Source organism: Macrobrachium nipponense, chromosome 46, assembly GCF_015104395.2.
Source record: "Macrobrachium nipponense isolate FS-2020 chromosome 46, ASM1510439v2, whole genome shotgun sequence".
Classification (NCBI taxonomy): Eukaryota; Metazoa; Arthropoda; class Malacostraca; order Decapoda; family Palaemonidae; genus Macrobrachium; species Macrobrachium nipponense.
Window position 1 is genome coordinate 37357594 of NC_061106.1, and position 19036 is coordinate 37376629.

The 19036-nt window shown below is 38.8% G+C and overlaps 1 long non-coding RNA gene across 1 annotated transcript in view; it reads right to left on the bottom strand.

Moving 5' to 3' along the window:
• Window positions 1-19036, bottom strand: part of LOC135214919 (uncharacterized) — a 194465-nt gene that overhangs the window by 81108 nt on the left and 94321 nt on the right. Inside the window, exon 2 of the long non-coding RNA XR_010314519.1 lies at window positions 9547-9606. This is a non-coding gene — a long non-coding RNA (uncharacterized LOC135214919). The remainder of the gene's footprint in view (window positions 1-9546; window positions 9607-19036) is intronic.

Below are 19036 nucleotides of genomic sequence, written 5' to 3' on the forward strand. Positions count from 1 at the left end.
CCTCCCTATCCTAGTGACCCCACGCCCAGTGCCCCTGACCGGACACCCCCACCCCTCGGAGCACGGTTTTAATCCCCCTGAGCAGTGACCCAGGGTACGTTCCATGTGGCTGGGTTTTGCACCATATGTGCGGCAAGCAAAGTCGCCATGGAACCTCACAAACCTTCCAAGCTCGAAAGCACAATAACCTCTTCCAACTTCTACCGACTCCTCCTCCTCCTCCTCCTCTTCCTCATCTTCATCCTCCTACTCTTCCTTTTCCTCCTCCTCCTCCTCGTCGAGAATTTCGACTAGTTCTTCGTAAGGTGGCGTCCTTAAGAAGTCCAGTGTTTCTTTTCGATACGGTTACTTCTCGATACAAAGCTATGGAAAGATCTGCTTATATATATGATATATATATATATATAATATATATATATATATATATATATATATATATATATATATGTATATATATATATATATATATATATATATATATATATATATATATATATATATTAAATATGGTTAAGCGTTCATTGCCTCGAAATTCAGACTATAGAATGCGTGGAAAGAATGATATACCTTAGGAATAATCAGTTCTGTTCAAGTTTGAATATGATTAAAAGTGAAGAAAGGGGTTATTGCTAATATCCCATGTGACCTCTGAAAGTTTCACCTTTATACTCACATGTTAGTTAGTTCATTAGGTTTAAGTATTCATCTCGCAGAATTATTTATAGTAGCAATTTTCAGAATTCGCCAACTAATCTGTCTTCGTCTGTCAGCAGCGACATCAACAATTGGTTATTAAGAATGCGAGTATGAATATTGATATCAGTATTAGCAGTACGAAAACCAGACCATTAAACCACTCGCGAAGAATAAGAAAAGAGAAAGAGAAAGTGCTCTTGTTGCTAGATTTCTGCTCTTGGTTCAAGTTGAAGCGCTCCATTAAATTTTATTATGGCATTTATTAAAGACTGGATGCTGCATCTCCAGAGCATCTTCTCTTACGCAAAAAACGCTAGAAAAACTTCAGTTCTGAGTTACCTGACGACGGAATAATTGGAACGAGAAGGGAGGGTGGGTAGACGGGCAAAATCTTAGAGGGGGCTCAAGGAGCAAGAGTATAAAAGGGTTTGCTTGATGGAGGAGCTGGACAGCATAATTACAGCCTGACCCTTCTCTTCGGTTTTTTTTTTTTTTTTTTTTTACTGTTGTTGAGAAGCCGTTGGTTAACAAGATTGAGATTGTTTTGTTATTAAGGATGACGCGAACGTAATTTTTTTCTTGCATTCCATCACTGTTCCCAGTCTGGTTTATGTTAGTCTTCAGTTTGTTGATATTTATTGTCGTATGGTTGTCCTTTTATATCCTTCCTTTGAGATGTTTAGCATTTAAAAAAAAAATTGGTGACATTTATGTGGTTATGTGCGCTTTAACTATCTCTGTTTAATTCGAAGACGATTTTTACTATTATTATATCAATATTAAATACCATATTACCCGATATATAATTTTTTTTTTCATAAAACGATGCCATAAAGCGACCTCATTTTGAAGGAAAGGAGTCGGTCAATAACTTCCTCCAAATATCATTTAATTCCTTCATTAAATCCGTAAGTCACTTCCGACTAAAGAAATGTGTAAACTCCGCGATTCATCCGTAGAGTTTTATTTATTCCTCCGGCATTCTTTATATCCCTGTATATTACTGGCATTATTTATCAAAATTACTTGACTCCACCAAGTAATTTTTTTCTTGTTTTATAAAGTTTACAATGGTTGTAAAATGTCTATGTATCTATCTATCTATCCATCTGTCTATCTTCGTATATATAATATATATATATATATATATTATATATTAAATATATATATTATATAATGTAATGTATTATTGTTTATAATAAATACATAATACATATACCATATTATATAATATACATATATATATATATATATATATATATACCTATACATACATACATACATACATACACACATCATACTAGGAATGCAAATCAATTGGCTTATATTCAGAACCTACTGCAGCAGCAGCTCGTTTCTTTTGTACGATTTTATCAAAGGTTATCTCAGCGTCTTTTTTTTATTTTTCATTTTTTTTTTAACCTGCCCTTTTGTTAACATGTAAATGTCGCATTTTTGGACACTTGTTTACACGGAGGACACCACTTTGGCCCTACGTGCGCGGCATCCCTTTTACGAGTCGCTGTGGCTGCATTCGGCGACTGTTTTCTGTTCGGAGTGTAAGGGCCAGGAAGGCCGGGGTTGGGGGGAGCGCTGGGGGGGGGGGGGGGGGGAGAATTGGGAAAGATGGGAAGGAAGAGAAGGGGGCGAGGTATGCAGGTGGGCTCTATCTAAAGAGTTTCTGTTGGTAGGCGAGGGCGAAATTAAATTAAATTCTCCGTATATCCTAAGACTCCTTGTAATGAATGGAATAAGAATACAGTAGAATGATAAAGGTGCTTTGCTATGAGGCATAAGGAAATAAAGGAATAAAAGATGGACCCACCTAGAATTTTGCTTCAGAATTGAGCTCGTGCTTACTCGTACGCATTATATATATATATATATAGATATATATATATATATATATATATATATAGTATTGTGCATATGCTCTTATGTATATGTATGAATGGCGGCCATATACGAGTAAAGTGAGTACCAATCAGTGGTTGTGTTTTGTGTATGAAGAATTAAATGCTTTCAAGGATCTGAATCATGTCTTTAGACGTGCCCATACATACACAAACACACACAAACGATTTATGTAGATATATATATATATATATATATATTTATATATAATATATATATACATTTATTTATGTATATGCATGTATGTATGTATATAGAATATATGTATAAGATTAGAGTAAAAGGGAATGGTAAAGTTAAAAATCCACCAGAGAGAGAGAGAGAGAGAGAGAGAGAGAGAGAGGTGGAGATTTAGAAGACAGCTATAAAGGGTGAGGGAGAGGGAATGGGGAGGGGGCCAGAAGGGAAACCTGAAGCAACCCCGGGAAGAACCCCCCAACCCCCTCATCCCCCACAGCAGACTTTTGTCAAGGTGCCAACTGTGTAGCATCGCCTACACCCCACACACCCACACCCACATCCATCCAGTCTCAGCCACATTTAGAAACAATTTTTTGTAAGTGTTCTTCAATGTTATTAATTGGTAAAAACATTTGATACGTTCCTAATAGCGGCATTGACATTGTTCCGTAACCATGCATATTCATACATGACTGCATATGCAAAAAAAGACAAGCAGTCGTTGGTATAAATGGATCTTCTCTCTCTCTCTCTCTCTCTCTCTCTCTCTCAATACATGGTTGTTTATAAAAGGGAACAGTCATTGGTATACATAGTTTCTCTCTCTCTCTCCCTTCTCTCTCTATCTCTCTCTCTCACACACACACAGGAAAACCAAAACGGGTAAAACCCACATATCTGTGGGGCGCTAACGCACAGGAAGTGACAGTAGATTCCCGAATGGTAATAATACTGATTTATTATGATCATCATTGTAGAAGCAGTGATAGTTATAGCATGAACTGTTGTAATGGTTCGACGTAGAGGTTCTGGCAGCTGTTTTTTTTTTTCTTTGTAATGTTTTTCACCGTCATGTGTCGTCGTTCTTAGACATACACACACAAGCAGTGACCAAGGATGAAATGGATAGGTGAAAGTGAGGCTGTTGCAATGGTTTGGTAGGTAGGTTAAGAGAAGCGCATGGCACGGAACGAAGGCACAATGATGGTATCTTCAGGATTTTTATTGGTGACGTGTAACACAGAGTCCTCCCTTCATGCTTAAAATAAATCGACCCCCTCCCCCTCCCCCTCCCCCTCCCCTCCATCCTGACTCTCTTTGCTATAATCTTTTTTGACCATCTTGCTTGCATTCCCAAGGCTCTTTCGCTTGCCGTTCGCTATCTCGCTCTCCAATCTCGTTCCACCTTCCTCTCTCTCTCTCTCAATTAACAGCAGTTTTAGATTATTCATTTTTTTAGTTTTGAAAAAATTCCTGTATATGCCGCGTCACGTTAAAATTTGCAGAGTGAAAGTGCACAACGGTAAACTTTAATTTATGTATTTAATTTTTTATTATGGAAGTTCATCTGATTCCGACGTTTAATAGTAAAAAGTGGTAAAATTCACGTCTACGTAGATGCAGGTTTCTTGGTCATGGATATAACGACAGTTTCTTTTACCCACACACACACACACAGATTATATATATATAATATATATATATATATAGATAATATATATATATTATATATATATATATACATGTGTGTGTGTGTGTGCCTGTGACCCTCTTTGGAGATTTGTTCGCTTCATCAAAGATATAGACAGAATTCTCTAATCATTATTTTTTTATATTTGATAAATATCCTTGCACGAATTGTCACCTTCAAGTATCGATTTTTTCAGCTCTCTCTCTCTCTCTCTCTATCTCTCTCTATCTTCTCTCTCTCTCTCTCTCTCTCTCTCTCCCTGTGTCTCATAGGGGGTAGCATAGACGTCTGTAGCAAGACACGGCCACCACCCATTCTTTACCCATCACCCATGACCCCCCTTCTATTCTCTCCTCTTCTTCCTCTCCTTCGTTTTAGTCTTCTCCTCCTCCTCCTCCTCCTCCTCCTCCTCCTCCCCTCCACGTCCCCACCACACGTTCTCGAAGGTAACAAATTGCCTCACAATAGAGCATGACTATGATGTTACCTCCTCCTATCGCCCTCCCTCATGGGTCCTGGTTTTCCCCCCCCCCCGCCCTCCGTTCCCCCTCCCTCTCCCTCCCACTCCCTCGAACTTGGTGTACCCAATCTAATGGATGAACAATCTTGCCTGCCCCTCATTCCCAAGTATCAGCCTCCCCTAAATTCACCCCCAGTCACCCCTTTTTTTTATAAGATTATATATAATATAATAGTATCTATTAATATACTTAATATAAATTATATTAATATATAAGGATGAATGTTATAATTCCCATAATATACATATATATGTGTGTACATGAATTATGTCCTTTAATCAATATCTTCTTTTTGAATCTCTCTCTCCCGTTTCAAAATATTCTCGTAGTAACGCCCATATATTAACCCCCCCCCCCCCCCCGCCATTTTTAATGTTTAAATGCATGCACAATTGCGTACGTGTATGGTAAATATTGTGAGTAGTTGACATAGCATTCTTCTTCTTTCCAGCTTCCGCTTACTCTTACCGATACCCCCAGGGATTATTGAAAGCTGTGCTTGCAGCATCGGTTTACACGTTCTGTGCGTTCGAGTGTTCACGTATAACTATTCCATCTCCTTTTATAGACAGCTTTTGATTTCGACATCTCTACTGTTCAACAAACCCCCCTCACCCCTGCATTCCCACTCTTCCTACGCATAGTTCAGATCCTCATTCTTTTGTCTCCCACAAACACTATTATCTCACGTCTCAACCTTCGCGTGTTGGAGAGACTTTTACTAAGCGCATTGTCGTCCTCCCACAAACTCATTGAGCCTATTTCTTCATACAAAACGCGGCTCAGTTTTGCCCGCCCTCACGATAACGACTCGGGAAAGCCGTCGGCATGAGGCCTGAACGAAAGCAAGCGCTAGATTTGCTGTGCGTCGGCTCTAAAGAGGTGTATCGACGACGGTGACTATCACGCGGCTTATCAGATAAAGAGAGAGAGAGAGAGAGAGAGAGAGAGAGAGAGAGAGAGAGAGAGAGAGAAATAACAGACTAACATCGACAGACGCAAAAGATGTAAAGTGGTTTCCGAAAGTTGCCATGCGTCGGTCCACTATCATTTGGAGGTGGTAGCGTAGCATGTATCGAGTGGTTAATCTCCCCCGCTATTTGTAGATGCATTTTTGTAATTGCATACTATAAATTTTACTTTCTAAGCTATCTCAGGACTGTGCATTGATTTATGTATTATTCTCGTAATAGCGTGAGAGAATCTTGTGTTCTTTATAGAAAAAAAAATTATGATGATATTTTTTTTTCGTTTTCTGATAAAGTCACGAATTCAGGAATGAATGACCTGCAGAGTTACAAGCATTATGCCCGATTTAGCTTTTTTTTTTTTTTGCTTCTTAGTAATAATGATAATAATATAGTAATAATAATGAAGAACATTAGTAAGTACTTGTAGAATCCTTTTGAGCGCAAACCGTCGCAAAAGGGGTAATAAAGATTACGTTGAGCAAATACATAAAAATTAATAGGTAGCGAAAAAGGTCATTACATTAATCGGTGTCAACTTTTTTTTTTTCCTCCTTTTTTGGGGGGTGGGGGGGGGGGGGGTAAAGGGGGGGGGGGGGCTAGCATTCCGAGATTTATTTGCGGCCAGCAGACACGTGCGAGTACATAGCCTCCTTCCAATTTCGTTGACGGGAGCAATATCGGCGACGAAGGCGGCGGGGTTAATAGTGCCGCGGATCTAAGTACCTAACTTTCCAGCGAGCGTCGCAAAAGTGTCTTTAGAAAATGTTGCCTAAAATGCTTTTCTTCCAAGAAAAGAACATCTCCGGATAAACGACAGTCATTCCCGAACGCAAAACTTTCACAAATCATTCTGCCATCTTGAGACCGAGTAGTCACACAATACACACACACACACACACACACACACACACACACACACACACACGACAGCACGTAGGCAATCATACGCCCTTTCCCTTTGGAAAAATCCGCTTCTTTCTCTCTCCCCCCACCTCCCCCTTCCCCTTTGGACGGCGGAGAGGAGGTGGGCAAATGGTGGTTATATTTTGGAAGAAGAAAACATTATAACAAAGTGTCATAATTCAGCACCATGGCAAAGAAAAAAAAAACATTTACGACAGTCTTGATTTACAGAAAGATATATCGTTATATAAGTTATTCATCCCACGGGACAGTGGTATGTGTACACTCAGAGCGAAAGGGCAATGCTAAATTTATACACACACACACACACACACACACACACATATATATATGATGTAATATATATATATATATATATATATATATATATATATATATATATATATATATATATCTAATTGTTTGTATACCAACAAATCTATTTACATTGCTTCTTTTATGTCATTAAAAGAATAAAATTGAGAAGTGCCATCAACGAATAATAATTCCCTCCGTTTTTCTTCATTTCGGAATTTTTCCAGACCTTCAGCCATTAGTACCTATATGTGGTTCGCAATGAAGACGCATGATGGCGTCGGAGCGTCCTATTTAAAGTGTTTCATCTCTAAATCGGTGCTATTTTCTTCCCCTTGGCATTGCCTACAGAATGCCCCCAAAAACGCCCCGGAGGAATGTGTCCGCGTCGCGGCCTTTAAACGTCTCTAAAATGCAAACTACGTTAGAGTTGATGGGGTCACTTCGTCAAAAAACGAAAATCTTGCTTTGTTCTCGTTAGGTGGAGACCTCCCTCAGGCGTTCCGGAGTCTGTTTCTACCCATTTTGATGTTTCAAGAAGTCCGGTCTACCTAATATTTATGTATTCTTCTGCGAGACTATTCTCGTTTATTTCATGCACGGGTCTCTTTTGGATTTCAAAGCACCCGATACAAAATCTTAAAAAAAGAATAATTATTCCCTTGCGTAGAACGAATTTCCCTTGAAATAACTTCCTGTCGTGACATTCAAAATTGCCGGTGTATCAAAATGAAGTACAGCAATCTGTTACTTAGGTGTGAAAGACTAGTGTGATTTATGTAGAGTGACAGTCATGTAAAATTATTTTAAAAACTGTTTCTGTGGCACTGATGACTAATTTTTATTATTATTATTATTATTATTATTATTATTATTATTATTATTATTATTATTATTATTATTATTATTATTCTCCTACTTTATTTGAATACATTAAATCAACATTTATTTTAGTGACACGATATAACAAGGGCAGTTAATTTGTCATAATTTCTAAAATTCCAAACCTTTTTCTGTGTTGAAAAGACTCCCCACTGAATATGAAACCAATTTTTTAGTGGACATTGACATTTAAATGTACTCTCCTATTAACGTACGCCTATACGGCAATAATTATAATGTATAATAAAGCACATACTGTTTTCATTTATATTACTCAGTAATCAGTATTCCGTTCGGTTCTGCTTATTTCATCGGCCTTGAAATATTTACTCTTATCAACATCGTTATTCTTGTGGTGTTCATGTATTTAATAGGAATGGGCATAAGTGACTGGTGAACAATGGGAAGACTCCCGTTCTGATTTTGACAGTTTGAAAATTTCAGTCGTTTTTTAAAGTTTTATTTTTCTAATGACTTGATTTCCTGCGAAGTTTAAACGGAAGTCTCTCTTTTCTACGTAACCAACGGACACACGCGGTGCCAACCTGACGTTCTTCAAACTTCACAATGACAGCAGCAACGCTTTGCGATGTTAATGAAATGTCATTCCGTAATTTAGCGGGCAATTACCGTATTAGTTAATGCACAAGTTAATTTAGCAGTCACTGACTGGTGAATAGATTCGTAATAGACTTTTTAAAAAGTTGAAGATGTTTAGTGAACGAACGCACTTGCGTGCGAGAATCTTAGCGAGCACACTCGCACGTCAACTTGCGTGAGTTAAATTAAACGCCGACACAAAACTGAAATTTTCTCCGAAAGTCTGTAGCGACATGAATGGCAACAGTGTTTATTCGCTATGATGTTATATGTTTTAACCCCCACACTCCCACCCCCGCCCTTATCCTAGAGGGAAGCCTTCACTCTCTACCCCTTTCACATCGCCCCCCCCTTACCACCCCCCCCCCCTCCCCCCTGGCCATGCTTAAAGGCAGTAGCGTCACCCGCAACACCTCTGAGGCGACAACAACACAACAATTAAAGCAACCGTCATTAAAACCTTGTAATTATGTGTCCCCATCCTAATGAATTATGTCAAAGCTTTTCTATTTTTTTTTTCCTTTTTTGTGAGTGTAATCCCATTTCTCGCATTACGTCGGATTTTGTGAATAAAATCGCATTAAAAATCGCTTCATTTCTGATACGCGTAAAACTTCTCGCGCTTTCTTTTTTTTATCTGAGTCCATCTTGTTTTTTTCTTGATGCTATCAGCAGTATTTATATTTAAATTAAATTTATAATTTTTTTCCACCGCTACCTTTACCTGTAACTCGTTTTATGTGTATTATTTATTATAAGTTATTTTGTATAGTTTTTAATTACCGTTTGAAGAGACTTAATCATTAAGTCGTGAGCAATTTACATGAGGCAAATTAGTGTGAGAGTTGTGTAATGAAATTTATATTTTATATATATATATATATATATATATATATATATATATATATATATATATTGCAAAGGTCAGTTTGGAACACTTATTACATAATTATATTTGCTGTATTTATTGTCTGCGGTCAACCCTCGTTAAAAACACATGAAGTTTATTAATATGGCAATGAATACAATTTACAAACTAATCTTAGTAACACTGATATCAGTTAAGAAAAAAAACGAATGATAATAGGTTTACCTTGATCGAAGCAACAAAAGGAAGATTGGACAGAGGAAAACGATCTTCGCGCTTCATCCCCTGGAAAGAAAAGGTTGTCTGTTACCTCGAACTAAGTCACTGCCGTCCTTATCACTATTTTTTTTTTAGTAGCATATCAGATATAACCTTGTATGCAAACAGGTTACAATCAGGTAATGTTTCGGAGTAATCACTCCTGTTAATTTGAAAATCATTCAGTCTTGTTACATAGATGCAGCTTAAATTCTAAAATAGTTTTCTTCTTCATCCTTTCATACTAGAAAAAATACTCTCTTTTTTTTCATTTGTAATTTTTTTTATATTTCACATGAATTTATATAAATCTGATTTTTTCTATTTTTTTCCTTTGTTGAAGTTTTTTTCCTTTTTTTTCTTGTTTTTTTGTTCCCAGTCATTATCGCTCTTTCTTCCTCTCATCCCTTTCTTCACACCGTATCCTGCCTCTTCCTCCTCCTCCTCCTCCTCCATCTCCTCCACTTCTTCCTTTCTCATCATCATCACCATCTCTCACCATTGCCTCTTACATGTCTTTATCCCCTTGAACATTATAATTATTAATATAATATTTTTTCCTTCATCCGGACGCAGACTGTTCCTTATGGGCGGCGTGTGTGTGATGCAGCCTTCGGATAATCGGCGCAGATGAAGACAAACGGTCCGGATAATGAGGCTAATTGGCCGGCTATCCGTCTCCACCGACCCGGTGGTGTTCCTCCCCCAGTAGGGTACAGTGCTCAACACCCCCCGCCCCTGGCCTCCCTCCCCATTTCACCCATTTCTCTCTCCAGTGCGGTTAATTCGGTTGTGATGTAGAGGGTATTTGGCATCTGTGTGGGTAGGAAGGGGGTTAGGGAGAAAGGAGTTTGCGCTCTCTCTCTCTCTCTCTCTCTCTCTCTCTCTGTGCTCTGCTCTCTCTCTTTCTGCTCTGCTCTAAAATTCGACATGACAAAGCAAACTTTGAGAAGCTCGACTGACAGAAAGCCAACTATACCCTAATAGACGAACAGACAGACTGTTGAATTAAGACAGACTGACAGGCAGATAACTGAATCAAAACAGGCTGACAGACAGAAACTACACCAAGACAGCCTGACATACAGACAGGCGGACTAACCAAACTAAGCGAGCGAGGGACGAACGGACATTAGAAGAAGCGAGAGAGAGCCGGGAGGCGCCTCGCTAGCAAACGTCGTATCTAATCCCTTAACTGGTTGTCTGCTGCTGGATTTTAAAGGAAAATGAGAATAATAAGAGATAATTAGCCATAATGACGCATTTCGCTACATGAGGGCTTAATTGCGCATTTAACCGGGACTTTAATTAGGTCTTTACCGGGAGCTGTGATTATGCATCTACTGGGAGTGGCTCCGGTATTGTGCCCGCCACGACAGTCTTGTTGCGCGCGCGCGCGCATGCACCGGGGAAGCAGCGCTCTGAAGCTCGCATATCGCCGAAATGTGACCGGTTGCTGAAGTTAGATGAAGGATGGGAAAGAAAGGGAAAGATCAAAGTTGGCGTTAATAAGTAAATACGCTGTGTTGGCATCATTTACTTGGAAATAATTTACTCGATAAATTAGGAAAATATGCAAATACATATTGCAGGCGTAATATTTAGGGATATCTGTATACGAATACGTTAAATATAATGTAACTTAATAACAAGCATTTATGCTTTTTTTAAAATCATATTTGTCCCTAAGTTTTATTTCAGCAAGTGTTCCAGCTATAGTATTATACAAATTAGTTCTTTCATCCTGTGATTCTGTTATAAATCAAATCTTTCAGTGGTAATTCTGCTTTAAGGTGAGGCAAGGCACTCATTTCAGCTCCTTGTTTAAAGTCCTGTGTCTGTCTCTTAGTCTTTTAATAATTCATGATTATGCATTAATTTTCCCTTCTCCAATCCCTTTCCACTCACCCCCTCCTACCCCACCTCCGTCCGTGCCTCCCCAACTATACCCATACACCCTGTCCGGTCACCCTCCCACCTTCCCATCCCGTTTCCCCCCCTCATTCTTATTCCAACCTGGACATTTCGATGAACATTTTTCCCCTTCTCTCGTTTCAGAGAGCGACCGGCAGCAGCATTTCATTGAAACATTTATACCGGTCATTTCATTCCCAATTTATCGAAACATTTTCCCCCACCAAAATATCCAACGTTCCAGAATTTATGCTAATCGCGGATTCGATTCAGCCATTTGGCATTTTTTCCTCCTCTTTTTTTTTCTTATTCGATTTAATTCCATATCGCTCTTTTTTTTTATTATTATTATTTTATTTTTATTTTTGATGCAGTAGGCTCCTAGTGGCTACAAATGTTACTCATTCTTCAAACCCCTAGTGCACTTCAGTTCTCTTCACATGTAATAAATTGAGTTTTCATTATTATTATTGTTATAACTTATTATTATATTAACAACCTTGCTACCGGTACTTCTTTTTTTAGACGGCTAAGCTACACACACATATGTATGTGCACGCATTCACATGCATAGACGCTAAATATGCAAATGTACTCTCCCACTTCTCATTCTTGACCTCTGACGGAAATATTTATCCGCTTGTTTATAATTCACTGTTACCATCTGGGGCTTACAAGTGTTTGGGAATTATTATGGAGAATGAGCATGTCTCTCCTCAGTATTTGAAATCTATGTATACATGTCACGGAGGAAGAATACCCGTTCGGTCGCGTGCACATGCGCATATGCATACTGGCATGCATGCATGCATGTGTGCGCAAGTAACCCGTAACATTTTAATGTCATTCCATCTGAATTAGAATTCTTTTGTATTTTTGCCACCGCGTGTTTTTGTTCGGGCATTTTACGGATCACTTCATGCCCACAGCGGCCGGCAAATGATATTAATTTCGTTTCATTCCAGTCTGTTATATGCTAGTTGTTTAAAACTAATGGCAACGAATTTTGCACTTGGAAAGTTTATTAGAAATTTTTGGCGGATGCTATTTTCCGAAAAGCAACACTTTTCTTTTATAGGGGGTTTTCCTCTCTCATTTTCAGTTTCTGTTCCGTGCGTTGTTTGATTGTTTGCGCCATAACCCGTGAGGCTGACACAGTGTTGACGTTCCCATGGTAATGTTTATTGATGGCAACGATGGCAACAGCACCGACGGAAAATGACAGCTGTATTAGTTCAAGTAATAATAATAATTATTATTATTATTATTATTATTATTATTGTTGTTGTTATTATTATTAAGCTTTATCAGTTGAAGTATTATTATTATTATTATTATTATTATTATTATTATTATTATTATTATTATTATTATTATATCATCGGAGGGCAAAATAAAAATGCGAAAGCTAAAGGGAGAAAATGAAAGGGGGAAAAAAATATTGCGTCGGTGGCAAGCGCTGGTCGTAAATGTAAATGGGATTAAGGCTGTAAGACAATAACATTGGTCAACGGCTAAGAAAAAAACGTGTTAGAGATTACGTTGGAATGCTCTAAAACGTCCACCTTCACAGAGAGAGAGAGAGAGAGAGAGAGAGAGAGAGAGAGAAGAGAGAGAGAGAGATGTAAACATAAACACACACACAAGCCACCTGTCGAGTAAATCTGCGCAGACTGCGCCAATCCGTTCCAAGAAAGCTTGGAGCGAATGGCAAGATGAGTACTATAGATATTATAAGAATAACGTCAGATAAAATTTATTCACCTTTTACGATATTCTTTTTTTTTTTCGATGTACATATCCACGTACAAGTATCGGTTATATTTCTATAAAATGTTCCGCATTAATATAAATTTTGTTCAACTCGGCTACGTTCCTGGGTGGTGTGCCACATCCGGATTATATATATATATATAATATATATATATATATATATATATATATAATATATATAATATATATAATATTCCGAATGTGAGTCATTCTTTCCACAAAATAAATTGTTGAACATTTTTACACTAGATGATATGTTCGTTTTCCTATGGTACATTATTAGCATATTCGAATTTTGATATGTTATCGTCTATCCAACATTTAACATTCACATGCAAATGTAAGTTACATTTATTAGCCTGTCTATTCACATTTACCTAAATCACGCTCTTAAGGTGGGTAATTATATAAGGGACAGATTTCCTACATGGGAACAGGTGTGGTAAAAAAAAAAAAAAAAAAAGGTTATTGACCGATTAGTCTCACCGATGTTAATACGTTAAGCTACTGATCTAGCATTATCTTTACCGCTAATTTCATTATCGATAATGCAATACTATTTGTGATGGTAAGCACCTTATTTATTTGTGGAGTTGCTGTCGTTGGTGATAAAAAATTTTGCTAGATGAATGTTTTAAATTTTGTATTTTATTCAAACTCAAAATTATGGTCTTGAAGATCGGATCGGTAAGAGGAATCCAAAAATGATTAGTATTTTATTTATGATAAAAGCTGCCAAAAATTGAATAATGGATAATTTATTATTATTATTATTTTATTATTATTTGCAAGATGAAGCCTATTCGTAGGAAACAAGCCGGGGCCATTGACTTGAAATTCAAGCTTCCAAAGAATATGGCGTTCATTTGAAAGAAGTTGCAGCTGATAGGAATAGAGAGAGAGAGAGAGAGAGAGAGAGAGAGAGAGAGAGAGAGAGAGAGAGAGAGAGAGATCAGTTACTAGAGGAGGAAAAATAATTTAACAAATTAATATATAAACCGATAAAAGTATAAATAGAATAAAGGGTACTGTGTTAAGATAGCAATGCATTGCATCTTCGCTTCAACCGGAAAACGACGTTTTAATAGGCTGTATATATATTCCAAATAAAGAAACAGGTTTTCCATTCGCCGAGTTTAGCATCTTTCTGAATAACACGTAAGAAAGCGACTGGTGACAAAGGTGTTAGCGCGCATGACACGTGTGGTGTCGAGGACGACTTACTTCTACAGGAGCTTCACCCACATTCCGAAGTGCGACCCTTCGCGATTATGATTTTATGCGGTTTCGGAAACTCGACTTAGTATGTCTCTGTGCTGACAAAAGCAGTAGGAACACGAAAAATTATTGTAATATATATAATTGTTAATCGCAATACATACATGCATAAATACCACACGCATATATAATATATCTATATATATAAATAATAAATATATATATTATTAGAATACTCATAATATAATAATATATTATTAAATATATAAAAACAGGTTTGACATTATCCGAGTTTAACTTGAGAACGCCAGGAATGCTGCGCAACGCATATGCGTCATTGCTTTTCGCCTTTCATGTACTGTATTTTTACTTGGTTGATCTGGCATAGCGCTGAGAAATCGTCTACATCTTGGAAGTAAACACATCAATCATAACTGTGCACTGTTACTTGATAAGATAGCGCGCATGAAATTCTCTCTTGTACCCTTCTTCAATTCTCTTATCTTTTCTTTTTCCCGTAGTGATTTATGTGCTTGTTTCACAAGAGTAAGTGCTCATATTTATAAATAATAAAATTAATAACAACAACAACATCCTCCCCGAAAGTGTTCTTTTCACCATAAGATCCCTGAAAGACTTGATTCCTCAGTTGCTCAGTGTCCTTGGTCCTTTATCGGGAAATGCTGCACAATAGTCTTGCGTTGTCCGTGATAGAAGCCTTGATTTGCTTCTTTCGAGAATTTCGCTGCTGTATCAAAATGATAACCGCCCCAGCACAAGAAAACTCCATGGAGGCATTTGCGCTATATGAGTCCTTCTCGTAAACCAAAAGGAGAAACAAGATAAAAGCCTCAACTTATCTAAGAGGCAAACGAGGTCCGAGGGGTGAGAGGTTGGAGGTTGTTGGAGTGGGTTGCGATTGTGTCTGTGCATGTTGGAGGTGGTGAAGCGGGGAGGGGGCGTTTGAGGGGGTTTGAGGGAGTGGGGAAGAGAGGAAAGGAATTGACGTTGGAGCCTGCTGCAGATAGTAGCTGTCCTCAAGTAGTCTCAAGGCTCTTGTTGGTGCATAGACGACTCCCCGTTATGCAGCTGCCTGACGGCCTTAGTCTGACGCCCACGCCGAGGACACGCCCACAGAACAGAAGAACAGTGTCCTGTCATGTGGATAAACTCAACCGTCTCTTCGTGATCCAAAAAGAACCACTTGGAACTCTTAATGAGATCTTAGCGTCAAGCACGTATACGGATGTATAAATATAACTGGGCCCTGAGGCGCTGTAAAATACAAATCGTTTAGAGTTCTGATTCCCCCCAAGGGGCGTTTGGGCTCGTTTGGGCTTTCTAAACTTCCATACTCCTTCCCTCTGTCCCTCGCGATGTTAAAGCCCACACTTTAAGTAGCTTTTAATCCCCTTCTTTGCAGCAGCAGCACAGCAGCAGCAGCGGCATCACAAGTTTGCATTATAGCGTCAGAACAAACTCCAGCACTCCCTCGTTGAGCTACAATAGTTTTTAGAAAAATAAACGGTAGATAAACTGATGGATTCGACTCGTGCGTAATTAAAGAGGATCATAATTTATTCTGAAGGGTGTCACACTTGGCCTTCTAGCGATGTGACACTTTCCAATCGCCCCAGCTTTCATTTTGTCCGTGTGTCAATCCAGAAAACCTTGTCGACGCCCTTCACAGGAAAGAAGGTTTTCCACCACGCCCACGTTTTAGACATCAAGAACCAGCAACACTGAAGCCCCCCTCCTCTCTCTCTCTCTCTCTCTCTCTCTCTCTCTCTCCTCTCTCTCTCTCTCTCTCTCTCTCTCTCTCTCTCTCTTTTAAGTGTCAAAGCAAATTTGCCATAACATCTTCCCATATCTCGAACGTTATATAATTAGATAAAATAAGAGTCTCATCGATAACTGGAGAGTGATTTCAGGAAATAATGAAAGAGTCATGATCAACTAACACTCAGGATATTTGTATATTAATTGTAAATAATTTAATTTCAAATCATTTATTTATCTAGGTCGATGAAATTATTTGTATAATTTAATGCTACCTTAAATCTTGATCAAATCTTGTGATTATCTAAACGCTGAAGAAACAAAACAGTGTATGGAAAAATTCGACAACCAGCCGTTTAAAAAGACAGTCAAGGGGGAAAAGAGGAATTTTTGACGTTATGTCGAAAATGTTAAGGATAAAAGGTGAAGAAGTAACTCCCTTCGAATGATGGGGGGTTGGGGGAGTGGGAGTGCGAGAACTAGAGCTTTGGGAGGGATGGGGGGGGAGGGCATGGAGGGAGAGGAACCCCTCTAAGACAGAAACTGGATCGCTTGATTGTTACCTCCAGGGTCTCTGGACTGGCTGGACAAGAAGTTAATGGGTACTCCGGCTGATTCGCAAAGCCACAATATCCTCCGAGAGGAGATTCCCCTCCCTCTTTCCTCCTCCTGCTCCTCATCCCTCCCTTCCCCCCTCTCCCTTCCCCTACCATACCCTACCCTACCCACCAACGCCTCAAGTCGATGTGTTCAATTGCAGGATCTCGATAAGGAAACTCTGGAACTCGGTTACGTCATTGAGCGGTCGTAAAAACCTGGGAGTGAATCTGGTGTTGGACTCAAAACAGCTGATCTTGAAAAGGAGGAAGTCTGGATGAGCTCGTGCTTAATTACCGGGTACTCGCGCTCCCTTTGCTGACGATCACTTTTGAATTGCTGCTGGTTCCTTATTCTTTGTTCATTTCGACTTTGGAAATCCTTAAAACGTTATTGATCAAGACGAGAACCGAGGGGAGTGCGCTGAAGCTAAACATTTTTGTTTCTGGTATTTTTTTTTTAAGAATTAGAACTTTATAATGCAAATCACGAATCGTAAAATATATAGGAAAATAACTGATATAAACTTTAAAGCGGATTGTACGTGTAGGTTTTATTGCTGGGTTCTTACTAATCACAGGATCCCCGGAAAAGGATGCCGGCACCCTTCCCCAAAACTAATTTCATATTAAAGTGTGTGTGAGAACTACCATGGTGGCCACTTACAGCGAGCCCTCTTTGAATTTTGAAGAGGAAAGAGGAAGGTACCAATCTGAATGAGAGGGGTTCCTGAAAGAAGAAGAAGAAGAAGAAGAAGAAAAAAGCATTCCTTCGAAAACAGAAACCAGAAGGGTTTCCTGAAAGATAGGTTTACTTGGAAGGCACAAAACCACAGAGCCTTGATTACCATCGAGTGAGTCTTCATTTTTCGCCTCCTGTGTCTTTCTTTTGTAAAGTTTAAAGCTTTCTCACACTTGGTGACGACAGACCCATCCCGTAAAACCGCATCGGAGTCGTTTCTCCCAACCACCGCCGCCTAAGCTTCCACTTTCCATTAAACACTTGACGCGCTATGCAGGGGAGAGAGCGCACGCCCCTCTCCCAAAACGGTCCGCTCGTTTGCTCTTAACAAAAAAAAATCATAATTCAACAAGTAAACGACAGGTAACGCAATATTGGTTTAGATTTGTCTTGCCAACAATCGGAATCCAAGAGCCGATTTATCCATCTTTTGGTCTGTCTGTCTGCATATCTGTCTATGTAATGTAATAGTTTTATGAGCAATTACTTTGTTGTTCGTAGTTCTCGATCTACTGAAATATTTTAGTCTGGAAGCCATTTTAATGTACGAGTATATTCTATAAAGAAATTTCGTAGCGGAAAATGACAGCTGTATACAAAATCCTACTTGTATCTTATATTACTATATATATATTATAACGAGACACGCACGCGCGCGCGCACACAAAAGCACTGGCTCAGCAAAGGCACACACACACACACACGCAACGCCGAAGAATGTCGTAAATAATTTCCTCCCCGTTCCCCTTCTTAGAGGAAATTGCCTGCAGCTAGTTATGTGCGTGTTCGCGCGTGCATGACGGGGATCAATCAGAATCTTTCAGGCAGCTTCATGTCTGTCTAGTCATAATGACCCGCCTGGTTCTTTCACACACTTTCGTCAACCACAGCCTCAATTAATGTCTGAACAGTCACTGTCTGAACAGGCACTCTATTGGTCGGGAGATTATCTGTATCTCCGTTGTTTGGTCGCCGGTCGCCGTGGCGGAGAATAAACACACACACACACACACACACACACACACACACACACACAAACAGCCGTGATGGCGGACGGTTGTTGGTCTTCGAAGAAAAAAGGATCTTTTCTGAAGGCTTCTGCGCATTTGAGGATGCTCTGATTTTGTCATGTCCTATATAAATTACATGTCCAAATGTCATACCGGGAATTCATTAGCTAATTGCGCGCCCAAACACACACTGGACAATAAATTCTTATAATAATAAGAAAAAAAAAAAAATATATATATATAATATATATATATATATATATATATATATAATATATATATATATGTGTGTGTGTGTGTGTGTGTGTGTGTGTGTGTGTGTGTGTGTACGATATATATATTAAACTACAAAATTATCGTTTAATATCTTTCTTGATACCTAGGTAGTCAGTCACTGTCTTTTTTTCTAAACCAGACAACTGTTC